General features: G+C 41.0%; 2 protein-coding genes across 16 annotated transcripts in view; one reads left to right on the forward strand and one right to left on the reverse strand.

The window, feature by feature from the left end:
* The window catches only part of zranb3 (zinc finger, RAN-binding domain containing 3), a 186,525-nt gene extending 183,031 nt beyond the window's left edge, over window positions 1–3,494 (reverse strand). For all 3 annotated transcript variants that reach the window (XM_072579672.1, XM_072579673.1, XM_072579671.1), the window contains exon 1: window positions 3,105–3,494. The gene's annotated coding sequence lies outside the window, so the exon portion shown is untranslated. The remainder of the gene's footprint in view (window positions 1–3,104) is intronic.
* Window positions 3,251–21,015, forward strand: part of LOC140482350 (R3H domain-containing protein 1-like) — a 168,992-nt gene continuing 151,227 nt past the window's right edge. For 7 of the 13 annotated variants that reach the window (XM_072579676.1, XM_072579683.1, XM_072579686.1 and 4 more), the window contains exon 1: window positions 4,320–4,471. The gene's annotated coding sequence lies outside the window, so the exon portion shown is untranslated. Of the gene's footprint in view, window positions 3,374–4,318; window positions 4,476–4,667; window positions 4,927–21,015 lie in introns of those variants that run through there. The other 6 variants (XM_072579690.1, XM_072579689.1, XM_072579677.1 and 3 more) reach the window with 5 other exon arrangements.

Genomic DNA, 21,015 nt, shown 5'->3' on the forward strand with positions numbered 1-21,015 from the left:
ACATTATCTCACACTTCCATGACCAATTCTTGGCTAAATCAACATAATTTTTAAAAAATTATTGGCAACAGAGATGGGCAATAAATGCTGCCCACCGCCTCCTAACAAATCAAAAAGCTCTAATTTATTGAAGAGCTCATTTGCTGGATCACTCTGTTGTTATTTCAGATTGCAATAATTTTCTCACAGCAGACATTGCACTAACAGGTTCATCATTTCCTAGTTCATCTAATCTACCTTAAATAATGCAGTTATATTTTCAATTCTCCAATTAATAAAAAGGACAATTGATCACTTTGCAAGATTATAAATATCATCTTCACTTTCCTCATCAATTTTCTTCAAAATACAGCCTTGTTTCCCAAAACAATTGCATTGCTTACTTTAAATAGGAGCAAAACACTAAGATCATAGAAACCCTCCAGTGCTTATCGCATCTATACCAACCCTCCAAACAACATCCCACCCTATCACTGTAACCCCACATTTACCATGACTAATCGACCAGACTTGCACATCTTTAGCCTGTGGGAGGAAACTGGAGCACCTAGCAGAAACTCATACAGACACGGGGAGAATACACAAACTCCACACATTCATGACTTGGAGATGCCGATATTGGACTGGGGTGTACAAAGTTAAAAATCACAACACCAGGTTATAGTCCAACAGATTTAATTGGAAGCACTAGCTTTCGGAGCGCTGCTCCTTCATCACAATCACCTGATGAAGGAGCAGTGCTCAGAAAGCTAGTGCTTCCAATTAAATTTGTTGGACTATAACCTGATGTTGTGTGATTTTTAACTTTGTCCACACATTCAGTCATCCAAGGCTGGAATTCAGTCTGGGTCCCTGGCACTGTGCTAAACATTGTGCCATCACGAACAATATCAAGGATATTATCTTTTCCCTATCCTGTGAAGATTGACAAGTGATTATTCAATTTGTCTGTCAATTCCTGCATTTGTAAGTTATCCATATTTTTGGAAAGCCCACATTTCCTTTGATTATCCCTTTCCCTGTATACAATTGGAAATTTGTTGTCAGAGACCCTTTGTGCATTCTCTCATGCTGACCTTTAAATCTGTCCCATACCACAGGATCTACCCTATTCTTCACATTTGCTACCTGACAAAAGGAAGAACACTCCAAAAGTTTGTACTTCCAAATTTGGACTATAACCTGGTGTTGTGTGATTTCTAACTTTATCACATATGGGGATACATTTTTTTTTAAAAAGTTCAGATTATTCTCACCTTTTGTTGACTATGATTGCTTTAAGTCGTTAAGAGGGCTGTTACCACTTCAGGGTACATCGTGATCCAGAATTAAGCACAGTTCTTATTTAACCACTTCCAACAAAAATGTTTTAATAAATATTGAAATGAGCATTCATCCTAACACACAGCCCAGGTGGTAGATACCAAAGCATACGTTCAGTCAAAAATCAAACATTTTCCATTACATTCGACCTCTTAACTAATTTTATACCCATGTGAAATACTGCATTAATTCCCTGGGCCTTGATTTACCCAATAGCTCAAGTTTTTATGACTACAAAAAGAAAGACAAAATGATAAATTAAAAGCAATTTAACCTCGCAGATCAAGTGCCCCTGGATACACGTATCAACCTGAATCATGAACTCTGTTTCTCTCTCCACAGACATGATCAGACCGACTGAGTTTGTCCAGTATTTCCTGTTGTTATTTCAGTCTGATTCGTCCTTTCCTTACATCTTACAATGTTTGGAAAAGTTTTAAGAAGAAATAAAACACTGATAAAAAATATTATCAGTGGCTGTTTGATAAGATACTGTATGAGAGGTAGATTGATAAAATAATGGTAAATAGCAGGCAGGGATTAATCAAAAACAGGCAGCATGGTTTCATTAATGGGAGGTCATGTTTGACCAACTTAATGAATTTTTCGACAAGTTGACCAGGTATGTAGCCAAGGGAAATGAACAGCATAGAAGCAAACCATTCAGTCCAACCCGTCCATACCGACCAGATATCCTAGATTAATCAGGTCCCATTTGCCAGCACTTGGTTTCCAGCTCTCCAAACTTTTCCTGTTCATGCACCTATTCAGGTGCCTTCTAAATGTTGTAATTGTACTAGCCTTTACCACTTTCTTAGATTAGAGCAATATGCAGAAGGACAAGTCTGATGTCAAATACGGAGCATGATTGATAATTAAGATCACAGTAAGCTTTTGCAAGACACAGACAGTAGTTTAGGCAAATAAACATTGAATAAACCACCCCATGAATGGTAGTTACGTCAAATTGCATTTATTTTTCATGCATTGTTCTTAACAATTTCACACCTACATTCAAATCAAGAAAAGGTACGAATGTTGTTTCAGGCACTCTATAATAGGCTTAATTGCAAAAAAGCGATTGAGTTACAAGCTGTCTAGATTTGAGAATACAGGAGTCCTTCAAGTAATGTAATTGTGATGTAGTTGACTTTTATTCCATGAATAGCATCAAAAAGACCCTTGAGCAACAAATAACGGTCTTCTAGCCAAAACAAATCTAGCTAGATAGGGTAAGTATTTTTGAAAACGACAGTAAACCTGTCAATAAAAAATTCCCAATATTGGCACTGCATTGTGACAGTTTGTGTCTTGTCTAAAAACCACCTTAAAGGAGCGTTACCACCCATTTGCAAAATGTCAATCGTTGGATGAAATATAACCCAGCATCAGATCTTTAATCACGACTTCATCTGTAAAGCTATGTTCCAATATAAAGGGTGATATGAATAGACTTCCCTGAGAATGTAAAAGCCGCACGATTATCAAACGCCTGAACTAGTTCTGCGCCTTGCGAATTCATTGATCTCCTTCTCGGTTCAAGACAACAATAAATAGTTTCTACACGATCAATACTTCAACAAATCATTCTGGCGAATGATAACTAAAACTTCCAAAGTGTTAATTAAAATAATTTAGAAATAAAAACGTGATATAATGTTTTAAAAAATCACTGAATAAGTAAAACCTTTGAGTTACATTCGGCACCAAATTAAAGCAAGCGATGGAACACTCAATACATAATGCAAAATTTAAACTGGAAAACTTATAACCAAACTTACAGTAACAATAGTCAACACATTTCTTCAATGAAGGACTATAACATTGTCACACTCGACAGCAGAAGCGCGCTTAAAACACGTCAACAACGTCATCACGCTAGCGTGCTCTCCGTCATTACGACAGACGCCGGACGTGATGACGAAGTGCATTGATGCCGGGGCAGCGTCTGGTTGGGGGTGGGGGGTTTTTCCTGTAGATTTTCGGGGCTGGGTTTTATTTTCGCCGGTTTTCTGTTCGTCCGCTCGATGAATACGCACGTGGATGGTGGGTAAGATCGATAGCGCGTCTGCTTTGTCGAGTAAGCGTTTTATTTAAGCCGGCCCTTTTTATTAAATCCCCGGAAAGGGACCGGCAGGTTTCAGAGAGTGTGCCGGGGCTGGAGCGAGAGCGCCCACTGCCTAAGTCTGACGTGATGGCGGCTTGACCCCGCCCTCTGCTGCCGCTCATTGGCTTAGAGTCACCATTGTGCCCGGATGATTGACAGCTGTCTTTGCTCCCGTGGGAGGGAGAACGGTAGAAAAGCAATAGAATTGCAGGCAGAAAGAAAGCCGGCTCCAAAATCATCAGCTTAATTTAATATAGAAGCGAACTTGATGTTCAGCCTCCGGATGCACAGAAAATGGATTTCTTTGGCGTGCATGCTACAAGATTAGGAGGAGTGAGGTTGCAAATTGTTGTCAGGACAACCTGTTGACATCCATCACATTATATACTAAACCCAGTATAATTGGGGATCGATGTAAAAACCGCAATGGACGATTTTGATGAAGATTTGGCGCTCTGGATAGCGTTTGTCTAAAGCGCCAGTCAATGCCAATTACTCGTTAAATGGTGGATTTGGGAATTGGGAGAAATGCAAACAGATAATTAGTGTGAGAGCGGGGTATCAAACATAAATACACACTGCAGTAACCCAGATAGTTATATGTTTACCTATTCAGACATTGAATTATAATCGATCTCACATTTACGTTTGTTAGCAGTTGTCCCGGTTCAGGTATATGGATATATTTATAACAATTATTAAATACATGTACACACACAATTTTGCATTTAACAGTCCGTTGTGTACAGCGAGCGCGGAGTGACTTGTGCATGAAATCAATTGGAAGCTGATTTTTGGGTGTATCCTCGTAAGCCTTTTAAACATTTATAATTAGAGTTGTTCCAGCTTTGGCAGCTGCTACTGTGGCCTCTATTGGGCGCTGTCAGTGTCAGTTGGTGAGCGTCACTGCCTCCTCCATTAGGCTTGTTGGAGTTGGGTGAAGGGAGGAAAAAAAGAGGTTGAGAGGGAGCGTGCGAGGCAGGGAGCTGGGTTTAGCCATGCTCCCGAATCGTTGCAACAAATCCTGTTGGTGGAAGGCTAGTAAGTATGTCTGCCTTTTTAAAAAAAACAACTTCTTGCAGAGCTGATCCATTTAGTTTAATTAAGGGGTTGGTATATTTCGCGACTTCGGCGGGGGAGGGGGGTTGTGGTTACCGGTGGTAAATGTGCGCCACGCACAGTGAGAAGGTCATCACTGTTTCTGGTGACGGACGAATAAAGGAGTCGCGGAAGCGACGTATGGAAAGGTTTGGCTGGGTAAAATTAGCCCGGCGGCCTAGTTTTCTCCTTTCTTCCTGCCTCTCCGATAGGCCGAAACCCCATCCCTGCTGAGCGGGTGGGGTTGGGAGAAATCCACCGGGGTTGGTTTGGGGGGTGGATTTCGAACAGATAGTCCTTGTGGCCTTACCTTTCGTCTGAATGCACCACCAGCTCGTTGTATCGACTGTACTGTCGGAGATTTTCCATGTCTGTGCGCGCGAGTGCTCAGCTATTGGGTGAGTATACGACATGTTTTAGGGCAGGTGAGAGTTCGGCATGGTTCATTTATCTCGACACTAATCAGACCAGAACAGAGCATTTTTTAAAAATTATCTGGTGGCTTCCCTTTTATGACATAGAATTGATGATATTTTTTTTAAAAATTAGACAATACATAAAACAAGGGTTCAGTCATGCTAGTAAAATAGATCAGTAAAGATATAGGACTCGAGTGTATTGGACATAATCTTACCGCCTTTTCGCTAAAATTCGACTATGATTTGTGTTTTCGACCGTTTGAAAATAAAGCGACAGTGAGTGATGAAATAAGATTGGGGCTTTGCTATTCCTGATATCATACTGCATTTTTGAACATGACTGTCATTTAGTCGGAAGGGAGTTTGATTATGGTATGCTTTTAGTTAAAGAATTTTCGACGAGTTTTCTGTGTTTATCGTGTAATTCAGTTTATCTTAACTGGAATTGCCCATCTTTGAATTTCTGTTGTTTTCACGATTACCTCACTGATCATTGGAATAGAAAATAGATGAATTGTGGGCCGGAAAATGAGCAGGAAGCGTCTCGTTTTCCTTAATTTTCGACAGAGCATAATTGTATAATTTTATTTATTAGCTTTACTTTTAAAAAGTGTAACATCCTGTTGGAGTGGCATGCAGTTAACCTTCATTTTGAGTGCGAGGCAAAGATATTGGCAAACACGATTCGAATGATATAAAGCACCCAGACAATGGAACTGCAAAGTATGTCTGACTATACATAGCCTTGTTTTTAAAAAAATATTTGAGCAAGTGAAAATACTTAATGAGATGTAGTACAGCAAGGAGATGATATAACAATGTAAGCTGAGTGAATGAAGCTTGAGAGCTTTATAGCCATTGAAGTTGTAAGAATATTAGAAAATTACATTAAACTGCATATGAGAAGCTATTACACAAAATGCAAATATTTTGGTGTCCCCAAGTAGTACTAAACATTTTACAGTTTGCCTGTATTATTGTAGTTGCTATTTGTGACTGCAATAAGTTGTCTATATTGAAGCATCTGGATGAGTGCTTACAATGTCAAGGCATAGTAGGCTATGCGCCAAGTGCAGGTAAATGGGATTAGTTTAGTTCGGTGTTTGTGGTCAGCATAGACTTGAAGGGCTGTTTCTATGGTGTATGACTGAGTCTGATATTGGTCTTTTTGCTCCCTAAGTGTAGATTTTATGCATAAACAATGTTAATAATTTGACAAAATTGACAAATATAAAATCTTGCACATGTGTCTTTCAAGTGCACCATGTTGTATGGTGGTCTGAAATTGTGGTAATGTCAAGTCTGTTTTCTCCTGTTAACTTTGGAATTATTGAGAATGGCACTGAAATGTTCACCAGAAACCCTTCCCAAAAGCCTTGTATTTTATTTTTGTTTAAAATATCTGTATACTTTGAGAAGCAGATCCCTAAGTGAAGGGTGCTGGCTGAAAACTTATTTTGAAATGTTCAATGCAAGAACATGGAAAGACCACTGGTCCTCACCCTAATAATTTCTCCTTTTGAATCCTCTCTCTTCCTACAGACCATGTGCACCTGCATGGGCCCCAGCTATGCCTGTCTCTTCATTAGGTACTTGGAACAGTCCATCTTCTGCAGCTATACCATTCGCTACCTTTCCCTCCACTACATCGATGACTGTATCGGCGCCACTTCGTTCATCAACTTCACTAACATTCCACCCCAATTTTAAGTCCACCTGGACCATCTCGGGCACCTCCCTCCCCTTCCTAGACCCCTCCATCTCCATCAACGCTGATTGACTCAATATGGACAGCTTTTACAAACCCACCACGACACACAGCTACCTGGATTACACCTCCTCCCACCCTGCCTCCTATAAAAACACCCTCCCTTATTCCCAACTCCTCTGCCGCATCTGCTCCCAGGAGGACCAGTTCCACCACAGAACGCACCAGATGGCGTCCTTTTCAAAGACTGCAATTTTCTTTCCCACGTGGTGGGATGATGCCTTCCAGCGCATCTCATCCAATTCCCACACCTCTCCCCTTGGGCCCCACCCCTCCAACCACAACAAGGACAGAACTTCCCGGTACTCACCTTCCACCCCACCAACCTCTGGATACGTCACATCATCCTCCGCCATTTCCACCACTTACAAACGGACCCCACCACCAGGGATATATTTTACTCCCCACCCCTATCTGCATTCCGTAAAAACCATTGCCTCTGCGACACTTGTCAGGTTCACACCCACAGCCTTCCCGACCCCAAACTACCATCCCCTCCTGGCACCTTCCCCTGCCTCTGCAAGAATTGCAAAACCTGTGCCCATGCCCCACCCCCCAACCTCTGTCCAAGGCCCAAAGGAGCCTTCCACATCCATCAGACATTTACCTGCACTTCTACAGATCGTTTGCTGTATCCGTTGCTCCTGTTGCGCTCTTCTGTACATTGGGTGGACAGGGCACCTACATGAGGAACACTTCAGAGAACATCTCAGTGACACATGCACAAAGCAATCCCACCACCCTGTGGCCAAACACTTTGACTCCTCCCCACACTCCTCCAAGGACCTCCAGGTGCTGGGCTTCCTCCATCGCCAAACCCTCACCACCCTACACCTGCAGGAAGAAAGCCTCACCTTCTGCCTTGGGACCCTTCAACCACAGCATCCATGTGGATTTCACCAGTTTCCTCATTTGCTCCCCCCCCCCCCCCCCCCCGCCCCACATCCAACCTTCCAACTCGGCACTGCCCTCGTGACCTGTCCTATCTGTCCATCTTCCTTCCCACCTATCCGCTCTACCCTCCTCTCTGATCTATCACCATTACCCCATCTTCATCTACCTATTGCATGCTCAGCTACCTTCCCTCCAGCTCCACCATCCTTCCATTTATCTCTCTACCCACTTTAATCTCCAGTTTCATCATTGAAGGGCTTATACCCAAAGAATCAATTCTTCTGCATCCTGGATGGTGTGTGACCTGTTGTGTTTTTCCAGCACCACGCACTTGACTGTGATAATCCAGCATCTGCATTCCTAATTTTCTGAGTTAATTAAAATTTTTTGTTCAGTGTTGTACAGTTCCTGAAGACCACCCTGACTGCAAAAGCAGAAACAATGTGGCCTGGGTTGTGATGCTGTCTGTTACTGCAAAGTACAATTTGCAGTAACATGTTCATTTGCGGTCTGCATGGAAACTGGAAGCAGTTTGCAATAGAATGCTCAATTTTGATTGACTGACTGTTTGTTGGAGTTTTCTTGTATGCTGTTTGTCTTTTTAATCTCTAAAATGTTGCAAGATGATGGCACTCAGCACTACATTTCAACAAGTTACCATCTTCACTAAATTAAAGGTGTATTGCATTCTAATTTCCTGTCATTGTTTTGACTTTACTGTAGCTTTGGCTACTTCAATTATTTTGTATTAACTCCGTGCTTCTCCTTCAATTGAATGAACCTTTGCTGGTGATTTTACTGATATTCATTGTCTTCAAACTGCTGCCAACTGTTTTTAACCTTGCACACTCATTTGAATTTCTTTCAATTGTTCAATGGCATATAAGCACTGCATTCAAGGCTGACATTTGTTGTCCATCCCTAACTGCTCTCAAAGTTGCGAGTTGTCTTTTTGAACCACTGCGGTCGTCTTATGTGGGTTCCTGGAGTGCTATTCGAGTCAGAGATGTACAACGTGGAAACAGACCCTTCAGTCCAACCTGTCCATGCCGACCAGCTATCCCAACCCAATCTAGTCCCACCTGCCGGCACCCGGCCCATATCACTCCAAACCCTTTCTATGCATATACCCATCCAAATGCCTTTTAAATGTTGCAATTATACCAGCCTCCACCACTTCCTCTGGCAGCTCATTCCATACACGTACCACCCTCTGTGTGAAAACGTTGTGGCTTAGGTCTCTTTTATATCTTTTCCCCCCTCACCCTAAAGCTATGCCGTCTAGTTCTGGACTCCCTGAGCCCAGGGAAAAGACTTTGTGTATTTATCCTATCCATGCCCCTCATAATTTTGTAAATCTCTATAAGGTCATCCCTCAGCCTCAGGACTGGTGTTTCACCTAGCAACAGTAAAGAAATGGCAAGGTAGTTCCAGGTCAGGATGAGGTGTGGCTTGGAAGAGAACTTGCAGGTAATGATGCATGCGTGTAACTGCTGTCCTTGATGGCTGATTTGGAAATTGTGTATTCAGCTATGCTTTTCATTGAGTCAATGAAAGAATTTTGTCAATCCTTCATGGCTTCTTTATGTCATCTTTCTGAAGCTCAATCAAATACTGTCATATGTTTGCTTGACAACTCATCTCTTGTCATTCTTCACCAGTTGGCATTTTTAGCACTGAAATGTAGTCACTGTAACATTGTAAACATGGCCAGTAGTTTCCGAAAGAGCATAATAATGGCGTACAATGTTTTCTGTAATATTAAGGGATAATTATTTGCAATGATGTCAGGGATAACGTCACTGCTGAAGAGTGTTACAGGATCAATTACTTGATGAAGTCTCAGCTAAACATCTTATCTGAATGTTGTCTTAAGAGGAGAAATTGAACTGACTGGGACTATGCATTTTGGAATTTAGAAGAATGACAGAGGATCTTGCAGAAACATACAAAATTATGAAGGGAATAGTTAAGATAGAAACAGGGAGGTTGTTTCTACTGGTGGGTAAAACTAGAACTACAGGGCATAGTCTAAAAATGAGGAGGAGCAAAATTAGGACTGAGTTGAGGAATTTCTCCACACAAAGGGCTGTGAATCTGTGGAATTCCCTGCCCAGTGAAGCAGTTTAGGCTCCCTTGTTAAATGTTTATTAGATTTTTCAACAGTAAGGGAATTAAGGGTTATTATGATGTGCGAGTAAGTGGAGCCAAGTCCTTAAAAAGATCAGCCACGATCTTGTTGAATGGCAGAGCAAGCTCGATGGGCCAGATGGCCTACATCACTTATTTGTGTTCTTGTTATGTTCAGGCAGTTCAGTGGGTCCTTCTGTATTGCAATGAAGTCTAAAGTAGAACAGCCAAACATTTTCATCTCCGTTTTGACAGTGGTTTCCAATTCTTGGGAGTCTCTTCTGACGTCTCTCTCTTGTAATTCAGTGCCAAGTACAAGGAAGGGCTTGTTTACAGGAAGCTATAGATCAGTTGGTTTAACTTCTGTTGGGAAATTGTTGGAATATGTTAAGGACAGAGTAAGGGGAAGTTTGGAAAGTCAAAGCACAGCCATTAGAATTGGCATGGTTTTTTTTGATGGGTAACTTGTCATAGTGAAATGTTTAGAGTTCTTTGAAGATGTAACAAGCAACATGGATTGTGGGAGTCCTGTCAATGTCCTATGTATGAATTTCTGAAAGCATTTCATGAGCTGTCGTACCAAAGGTAAGATCACTGAGGGCATGGGGTAATATATTAGCTTAGAAAAGGATTGGCTAATCAACAAAGCAGAGAACCAGAATAAATGGATCTACTTGTAATTATCAAGCTGTAAGTAGTGTAATTTGATCCTCCGGCCCCAAGTATTTACCATCCATACAAATGAGTTGTATGAAGGGATAGAATGTACCTCGCTGGATTTGCAGATGATGCTGCAGTAGCTGGGACAGTAGTTGCAATGAAGGAATAGGAAACTTACAAATCCCCATGGATATGTTGGGGGAATGGGTCAATACGTGGCAAATAGAGTTTGTGGATAAGCATGAGTTTATCCACTTTGGTCGGAAGAAAAAATGCAACTTAGTATCTAAATGGAGATAAACTTCAAAATGCTGGATCTTGGTGTTCTTCTTCATCAATTGCAGAAATGGAGGTAAAAATTGCAAAGTGTGTAACAGTTTTGGCCTCCTTACTTGAGGAAGAATTTAATTGCTTTGGTGGCAGTTCAGAGAAGGTTCACTAGATAAGTTGCAGAAATGAAAGGCTTGTTTTATGAGGCCAGATTGAGCAGTGGAGGCCGATGCTTCCTAGAATTTGGAGGAATGAGAGGAGATCTAATTGAGATATGTAAGCTTCTAAAGAAGCTTGACAAAGTAGACACATAGCAAATGATTTTCCTTGCGTAATCTAGAATGAGGAGTCATAGCTTTAGGCGAAGGAATGGCAGATTTGAAACAGGAAGTGTGGAAGAATTACTTCTCTCAAGATTGTTAATCTGTGCAATCCACTACCCTAGAGTGCAGTGGATGTTAGGACAGTGCATAAATTTAAGAATGGGATAGATTTTTAGTAAGTAACGTATTGAAGGGTTACGGAAAGCAGTCAGGAAAGTGGATTTGAGGTTGGGATAAGATCCGTCATGATGGTATTACAGAGGAACCTCAATCATCCGAATGACACAGGCAGGGAGTATTTAGTTCGGATAGTCGAATGCAGGATACCATGGTTTAGCCAAGCATCGAGACTGCGATCTTATTCGGAAAATCTGAAATTTGGATGATAGAATGCCGGATAATTGAGGTTTCTCAATAAGTGGCAGAGCAGGCTCAAGGGCTTCTGCTCTTTAGTTTTTATGTGCTTCTACCTATCAGGTGATTCTTTTCTGACCTCTAATCTGTTGCATGTACGCCTCTTATTTTAAGCTTCTATGGTCATTGCTGCTCGATCTTTTCATTTAGAAATGTAGAAAATAAGTACAGGGATAGCTTGCAGACTGCTCCCCCAAGCTCATCCACTGTTGTACCTTGCTCCTGCTTTCTCCCCTTTGATCCTTTTAGCCCCAAGAACTAGTATCTGACTCCATCTTGAAAACATGAGATATTTTGGCCTCAACTGATTTTCTGTGGCAGAGAATTCCACAGGCTCACTGTATGGGTAAAGAAATTTCTCCTGATCTCTGTCCGATATCATTAAATTGTGACCCCAGTTCCTGGCTACCTGGTCATTCTACGTTTATATTGTCTGGTCATGTTAGTATTTTTTAAGTTTCTGCAAGATCATCATCTTATTGTTTTAAAATTCCAATGAGTACAATCCTAAATGATCCAGTTGTTCTTCATATGTCATTCCTGTGAACCCAGAAATCAGTCTGGCAAATCTTTATTGTAATCCATCTCTAACTGCAGCATTCGTCCTCTGGCAAGGAGATCCAACTGTACATGATACTCCAGGTGTGGTCTTATCAAGGCCTTGTATAACTTGCAGCAAGACATCCCTACTCCTTTACTGAAATCCTCATGGTATGAAGGCCATTGTACCATTTGTTTTATTCACTGCCTTCTGTACCTGCGTGTTTTCAGCCACTGGTGTGCAAGGGCACCCAAATCTCCTTGTACCTTTTCCAATCCATTGTCATTCAGATTATACAAATGCATTCCTGTTTTCACTACCAGAGTGGATAACCTCATTTTACACATTATACTTCATATGCTCGGTGTATGCTCACTCAGTTTTGTCCAAATCACACTGAAGCATCTGCTTCCTCCTCACAGTTCAGTCTCTCACCCAACTCTGTGTAATCTGCAAATGTGGAGATATTGCAGTTAGTTCCCTTCTAAATCATTAATATTTGTTGTGAATAGCTGGGGTCTAAGCAATGATTGCAGTGGTGTCCTACTAGTCACTGCTCTAACTCATTTCTCAATTTCCCACCAGTTTCCCCAATGCCTTTTCCCTACAATCTCGATTTCCTTCAGTTCCTCCCTGTCACACAACAGTGTTCCCCAATGTTTTTGGAATATTATGTCTTCCTTCGTGAAGACAACCCAATATATGTATTTAACTGGTCTCCTACCTCTTTCCCCTTTTCTGACTGTGAAGGAATTACTTTTATCTTCACTAACTGTTTCTCGCTTTCCATACCTATTAGAAGCTTTTATATTCGTTGAGTTATCTGTGAGGAAAAAGATCACTCGATTCAACATGTTAATGCTGCTTCCTCTCCATAGGTACTGGCAAACTTGCTGAGTTTCTCCAGCAACTTCTGTTTTTGTTGCAGATTTCTAGCATAGACAGTTGTCTGTTTTATTACAATTTAAAGACAAAAAGTCTCTGATTTTAAATTGGAGTGGATGAGAAATTTAGAACATAGAACAGTACAGCACAGAACAGGCCCTTCAGCCCACGATGTTGTGCCGACCATTGATCCTCATGTATGCACCTCAAATTTCTGTGACCAAATGCATGTCCAGCAGTCTCTTAAATGTCCCCAATGACCTTGCTTCCACAACTGCTGCTGACAACGCATTCCATGCTCTCTCAACTCTGTGTAAAGAACCCGCCTCTGACATCTCTTCTATACTTTCCTCCAACCAACTTAAAACTATGACCCCTCGTGTTAGCCATTTCTGCCCTGGGAAATAGTCTCTGGCTATCAACTCTATCCATGCCTCTCATTATCTTGTATACCTCAATTAGGTCCCCTCTCCTCTCCTTTGCTCCAATGAAAAAAGTCCGAGCTCAGTCAACCTCTCTTCATAAGATAAGCCCTCCAGTTCAGGCAGCATCCTGGTAAACCTCCTCTGAACCCTCTCCAAAGCATCCACATCTTTTCTATAATAGGGTGATCAGAACTGGACACAGTATTCCAAGTGCGGTCTAACCAAAGTTTTATAGAGCTGCAACAAGATCTCACGACTCTTAAACTCAATACCCCATTAATGAAAGCCAAAACACCATATGCTTTCTTAACAACCCTGTCCACTTGGGTGGCCATTTTAAGGGATCTATGTCCCTGCAAACCAAGATCCCTCTGTTCCTCCACACTGCCAAGAATCCTATCCTTAATCCTGTACTCACCTTTCAAATTCATCACCTCGCATTCATCCAGGTTGAACTCCATCTGCCACCTCTCAGCCCATTTCTGCATCTTCCAATGTCCCGCTGCAGCCTACAACAGCCCTCTATACTGTCAATGATATCTCCAACCTTTGTGTTGTCTGCAAACTTGCTGACCCATCCTTCAATCCCCTCATCCAAGTCAAGAGCCCTGTGGAACACCACTTACCACTGACTTGCAGGCAGAATATTTTCCTTCTATTACCACTCGCTGTCTTCTGTTGGCCGCCAATTCTATATCCCATTCCTCCTGACCTTCTGAATGAGCCTACCATGGGGAACCTTATCAAATGTCTTGCTAAAGTCCACATACACCACATCCACAGCTCAACCCCCATCAACTTTTCTAGTCACATCCTCCAAGAACTTAAGGTTTGTGAGGCATGACCTTCCCCCCCCCCTCAAAGCTGTGTTGACTGCATTTAATCAAGCCATGCTCTTCCAGATGGTCATAAATCTTATCCCTCAGAATCCTTTCTAACACCTTGCAGACGACAGACGTGAGGCTGACTGGTCTGTAATTGCCGGGGATTTCCTTATTTCCTTTCTTGAAGAGAGGAATTACATTTGCCTCTCTCCAGTCCTCGGGTACGACTCCAGTGGAGAGCGAGGATGCAAAGATCTCCGCAAGTGGCGAAGCAATGGCACTTCTCGTTTCCCAAAGCAGCCGAGGACAAATCTGGTCCGGGCCTGGCGACTTGTCAATTTTAATGTTTGACAAAATTTTCGGCACATCAGCTTCCTATATCTTTATCCATTCCAGCATGCAGACCTGCTCTTCAAAGGTTTCATTCACTGCAAAGTTTGTTTCTTTCATAAAGACAGGAGCAACAAACTCATTTAGGGCTTCCCTACCTCCTCAGACTCCACACACAAGTTCCCAATGCATATCCCTGATCAGGCCTACTCTTTCTTTGACCGTTCTCTTATTCCTCAGATAAGTGTAAAACGCCCTTGTGTTCTGCCTAATCCGTTCTGCCAGGTCTTTCTCATTCCCCCTCCTGGCTCTCCTCAGACCATTTTTGAGCTCCTTTCTCGCCTGCCTGTAATCCTCTAGAGCTGAGCTTGACCCTAGCTTCCTCCACCTTATGTAAGCTACCTTCTTCCTTTTGACGAGAAGCTCCACCGCTCTCGTCATCCAAGGTTCCTTCATCTTACCCCTTCTTGCCTGTCTCAGAGGGACATATTTATTCATCTCTCGCAACAACTGTTCCTGAAACAGTCTCCACATGTCTACAGTGCCTTTACCATGGAACAATTGCTCCCAGTCCATGCTTCCTAACTATGTCTAATCGCATCATAGTTTCCTCTTCCCCAATTAAATATCCTCCCATTTTGCCTAATCCTCTCTTTCTTTTTCCATAGCTATGTAGAATGTGAGGCAGTTGTGGTCACTATCACCAAAATGCTCTCCCACCACAAGATCTGATACCTGCCCTGACACCTAATCTCCTAATCTGTGCAGTTCTTTTCCACAAGGCGCAAGAGGTTAGATTATTGAAGATAGTCATGGCTCAGTTGGATAGATTATTGATTGATAAGGGAGTCAGGGTTATGGGGAACAGATAAGAATGTGCTGTTCAAGCTACCATCAATTAGCCATTAGGCTGATGGGATCAATGTCTGACATGTTGTATTTTTTGTACAATTTATTCAAAGGAAAATATGTTGCCCTCACCAGCACTCATCACTTGCTCAGACTGCTAGAGATTAAAAGCCACCTACTTTCTTTGTTATCTATAGAATCTTGTCATATATTTTCTACATGACAAGTGATTGCACTTCAAAATAATCATATTAATCTGAAGCACTGTAAAAGCACAATTTTTCTGTAACGAAAATGTAACCATCACATTATAGAACTGACTGTACCTTCTATAATGTCTGGTGGCTGCTGTCCTTTCTTTTTGGGGTAAAATTTTTGTTCTTCATCAGATAGGAAATGTTGGTTTTGAGAAATGGAGTGCTGTATGTTTTGTGATGCAGCGTTGATTACCGAGCATTCCCAAGTGAAGGAGTTTTATTAGCGTAGTGCTCTTTCAGTCATCTTGTGACATTTATGCTGAAACACAATCCTCCCTTTTGAAAAGAACATCCATTATACATTTCAGTTTCCCAAGAATCACTTCTGTCGTCATTAACTAAGATTGCAAGTTAGTTCCAAATAATATGTAATTTTGTGTGTTTGCATCATGTCACTAGAAATTGTGTGGCCATTCTAACTTTTCACATTGAGCCTCTTTGCTCTTAATGTTAGCTAATGCTGTATGTAATCCCAAGTCCAGAGGTGAAAAGCCATCCAATCCCTCAAAACAACTCCTCTGTTTTGTCACTTGAATATTACACTGTTGGCTTTTCCATCACTGCTAATAATTTGTTTACAAAGATCTATGCTTTTCCAATCAATATGTAGTGGATACGTTTTGTTATCCATTGTTTGAATTGGATAGCACAGAAAAACTGAACTGAAAACTGAGGCTGAGAACACAAAAACAAGTGGAAATAATTTACACAAAAACAGAAATTGCTGGAGAAAGTCTGGAAGTATTTATGAGAAGAAAGCACAACAGTTCAGGCAGCATCCGAGGAGCAGGAGACTCTCTGCACCACTCTAATCCAGAATCTGGCTTCCAGCATCTGCAGTCATTGTTTTTACCTCTGAGAAGAAAGCAGAATCAACATTTGGTCCAATGTTTACCAAATAGCTGAAATTAATCTAGTCTCATTTGCCAGTATTTGTCCCAAATCCCTCTTAAATCCTCCCTATTCATTTAACCATCCAGATGTCTTTGAAATATAGTATTTGTACCAGCCTCCACCATTTCCTCTGGCTGCTCTGTACATACACGCACTGCCCTCTGTGCGGAAAAAGTTGCTCCTTAGGACTCTCTTAAATCTTACCCCTCTAACTTTAAATCTATGCCCTCTAGTTTGGGACTTGCCCCACCCAATGGAAAAGATCTTGGCTATTCAATCTATCCATGCACCCCATGATTTTATAAACCTCTATAAGGTAACCCTTCAGCCTCTGATGCTTGAGGAAAAATAGCCCCAAGCTGAATACAAACTTTCCAACCCTTGCAACATCCTTAAATCTTTTCTGAACCCTTTCAAGTTTCACAACGTTCTTCCTATGCCAGGAAGATCAGAATTGGATGGATTTAGTTTTATTTTTGATTTGAATCCTTAAATTTAGTTCTTTGTTCTGTTTTGTATTAGTAATGTCTGTGTACTTTTGAATTGCTCAGCTGAAAAAATGTTCGGCTCCTTGCTGGTTACTGTCCTCTGACATTCCATTTGTGATTTTTTTTAAACAGCAATTGTTTTGCATGCTAATTGTAAGAAGGTAAATTGATTAATCTTGAATATTACTGACAAAATTTCATGAATTTTACAAACATTACCTAGCACATAGTACATGCCTATATACTTGTAACTAAACATTTTGCTTTTGGCTAACATTTATTACCCCTTGTTATTTGCCTTCAAGAAGGTAGTAGTGAGCCTTCCTCTCGATCTATTTTAATCCATTTCAAATGAAAGCAAAGTTCTGTGGGTTCGGGATGTCTGAAATAAAAACAAAGTGCTAAAGAATCTCAGCAAGCATTCCAGTTTCTGATGAGAGAAACAGAATTTCAAAGAAGAGTCATGTTGAAGTGGAAAAATTAATGCAGTCCATTTCATTTATTTGTTCTGTCAGTAATGTGAACTGTGGAGTTTCAGAATTTTGACCCAGAAAGCAGGAACGGTGTTGTTTGTGTACATGGGGACTGTTTGTATGGAGGTGGACAGCAGGCGATCTATTTCCTGTGCACCTTTTAGTTTGTAGATGTTGTTGGTTTTGTACATTCTGTAATATTTTGTACACATTGCAGAACTTACAATCTACAAGATCCACTGCAGAAATTCACCAAAGATCGTTAGACAGCACCTGCCAAACCCATGGCCACTTAGCTCTCGAAGAGCAACACCACCACCTGTAAGTTCCCCATCGAGCTGCTCACCACCCAGACTTGGAAATATCACTGTTCTTTCACTGTTGTTGGGTCAAAATCCTGGAATTCCCTCCTTACTGGCATTGTGGGTTAACCCACAGCAAGTGGACTACAGCGATTCACGAAGGCAGCTCATCACTGCCTTCTCAAGGGCAAATAGGGATGGGCTGTCAATGCTGGCCAGCCAGCGACGCCCAAGTCTCTCAAATGAGAATTTTTAAAAATGCTTTGAAAAGGTATTGCTAGTTGTTAAGGTGCATCCAGCTGAGAATAGACATGAAAGCTCTGTCATGAAGGGAGTGAATGCTTGAAGTGTTGGATGGCCTGCTTGTCAAGTGGTTTGCTTTATTTAGGTAGTGTTGAATTTAATTTAGTGTTTAGAAAAATAGCAGGAGTAAGCCATTCAGCCTTTCACTTCTTTGCCATTCAACATTCAATCATGGCTGATCTGATTGTTACCTCAATCTGCATTTCTGGTTACTCTTAAGCAAGGTGATCCAAAAATTATCAATAATTTATCTCTGCCTTAAAAAAAAATCAAGGATATGCCTTCTACCACCTTTTCTCACGGACAGTTCCAAAGACACTCAACCCTCATGGTGAGAAAAAAAACACGTAATCTTTGTTTTAAATAGGAACCCCGTTATTCTTCGATTGTAATACCTAGTTCTACTTCTTCCATTAAAGGAAACATCTTCTCTTCTTCTACTTGACCAGACCTCAGGATCCTTACACCCCTCTGACTCTTATGAATGACAGCAGATTGAAGCCTCCCTTTCAATCTTACCTGTTAAAACATCTCATTCTGGGTAGTCTCAAAGCATTCTCTAAACTGCCGCCAAAGCATTTACTTACTTATGTAAATAAGGTGTGCAATTCTGTACACTGTACTCGAGGTGCAGTGCCACCAATGTGCTGTGAACAAGTATAATCTCCTTATTTTGTGTTCAGTTCCCCTTGTGATAAATACTAAAATTTTATCAGTTTTCCTAATTGCTTGGTTTACCTGCACACTTGCCTTTTGTGATGCATGCATAAGGGCACCCAAATCACTTTGCATCTCAAAACTCTGCAATATCTGCCTAATCCTATCACTTTTATTTTTCCTGCAAATTTTCATATTTACTATATCATATTTCATTCTCTAAATCTTTATCCCCACACTTAACGCACCTTTTTGCAACCTCCTTACATAGTCTTCACAACTTAAGTTTAAATCTATTGTTGGGTTGCCAGTAAATTTAGCGACTGGACCTTCTTCCCTTCATGTAAGACATTCACATAAATTGTAAACAGTTGAGGTCCCTTTGGTACTACATTGATAACAGTTTACCAGCCTGAAAATGATCCATTTATGCCTACTTCTGCTTCCTGTATGCCAACCAATCTTTGGAAAAAAATGTGCTACTTCCTATACCATGAGCATTTATATTCCCCAATAACCTTTTGATGTGGCACTTTATCAAATACCTTCTGGAAACCAAAGTACAGTACCTACAGCTTTGTCCACAGCAGCCACCACCTCAAAGAAAGGTTGATCAAACATGATTAATCCCTCACAAGACTGAGGCTCTGTCTGATTGTCTTGAAATTTTCCAAGTGCCCTGCTGTAATTTTTTGAATAACAGCTTCTAATATCTCCCCTATGTCAGATGTTAAGCTAACTGGTCTGTAGTTTCTTGGTTTCTGTCGCCCTGCCTTGCTTGAATGAAAGAGTTGCATTTGCTAGCTTCCAATCTAATGGGATCACCTGTGAATCAAGGGAAGCTAAAATCTATGCAACAGCTATTTCAGTAGCCACTTGATTTTAGACCCCTCATTGCAGACTGTTCGGGGCATGGCAATTGTCAGCCCCCTACTACAACAGTAAACACAGTAACATTTTTTTCTGATCTTGATTTTTCCCAAATTCCTCCCTTCTTTCCAATTCTTGATCTATTCCAACTTTTGAGATGTTACTTGTATGCTCTGTAGTGAAGACCAATGCAAAATGTGTTTAATTCATTTGCCAACTCCTTACATACCATTATTTGTTCCCAAGAATCAGTTTCTGTAAGACTGACGTGAGCTTTGTTAATTCTTCGCATTTCTAATATTTATAGAAATTGTTACTTTTTAAAAATATTTCTAGCAAGCTTTCTCTTTTTTTTTCTCCTCCTCTTGGCTTATTAGTCTTTTAGTCTTTCTTTGCTGTTTATATTCTGTCCACTCTTCTGACCTGCCACCTGTCTTGGCACAATTGTAAGATTTTTCTTCGTGTTATACTATCTTTTAATAATTCCAGTTATCGAAGTATGGTTGGTCCATTCTTTGGGATGTATCAATTCCCTGTATTATCTCCTTAAAGGTTTACCACTGCATCTTGTTTAAATCCATCTTGGATCTACTCTGTCCCTCAACTTGACTGTAAAAATAAAATAAATTGTGGCTGCTGAAACCAAAGAGCACCTTCGTTTGGATTATTGATTTTCATCTTGTGGCATAATTCTAGGTTTAGTGCAGCCTGTTCTCTGGTCTGCTCGAGAACATGCTGTTCTATGAACTCAAGATTAGATTCCCCTCCAGTGTGGAAACCGACCCTTTGGCCCAACATGTCCACACCGACCCTCCAAAGAGTAATCCACCCACACCCAAATCCCCTATCCCATGTTTACTCCTGACTATTCAATTTTTCCTCTTGATATGTGTATTAATCTTGTGGTTATCACCTTACTTTTCCCACAACCTTTCATTATTTCCTCCTTTTATGCTGCACTGTGCGATTCCAACAAGTGATAAATCATTTTATAATTTTGCATGTCTACGCAACTTTCTCTACATCTTCATTTCCAGAACTGAGGTCATCCCTCTCAATTATGTTATGAGCATCATTATTGGAGCCACCTGACCATATTTTCCTGGTTTGCTGTCATTCCTAAATGGCCTGCAGTTTTTAGCATTCAGTTCCAAGTCCACATGATCCTTCAGTCTTGCCTCTGTAATGACATTGTTTTCTATTTCTCTGAATGATACACCTATCTATCATACTGGTGGCTTGTGTATTGCAGCTGGTGTAAGTAACTTTGGCGAAACACAAGCGTAGGAGCAGACAAAAGCCAGTGGGCTCATCAAGCCTCTACCCCATACCCCTCAACATCTTTAGCTTCCAGAAATCTATCCATTTCTTTCTTAAATATACTCTTTTAAATTGGCCTTCACAGCCTTTTATGGAAGAGAATTCCAAAGGTGGTTCAGCTTTTGAGTGAAAACATTTCACCACATTTCAGTCCAAAATGACTGACTATATATCCTGAGATCATTACCCTC

The sequence above is a fragment of the Chiloscyllium punctatum genome, chromosome 10 (genome assembly GCF_047496795.1).
Source record: "Chiloscyllium punctatum isolate Juve2018m chromosome 10, sChiPun1.3, whole genome shotgun sequence".
Taxonomy (NCBI): Eukaryota; Metazoa; Chordata; class Chondrichthyes; order Orectolobiformes; family Hemiscylliidae; genus Chiloscyllium; species Chiloscyllium punctatum.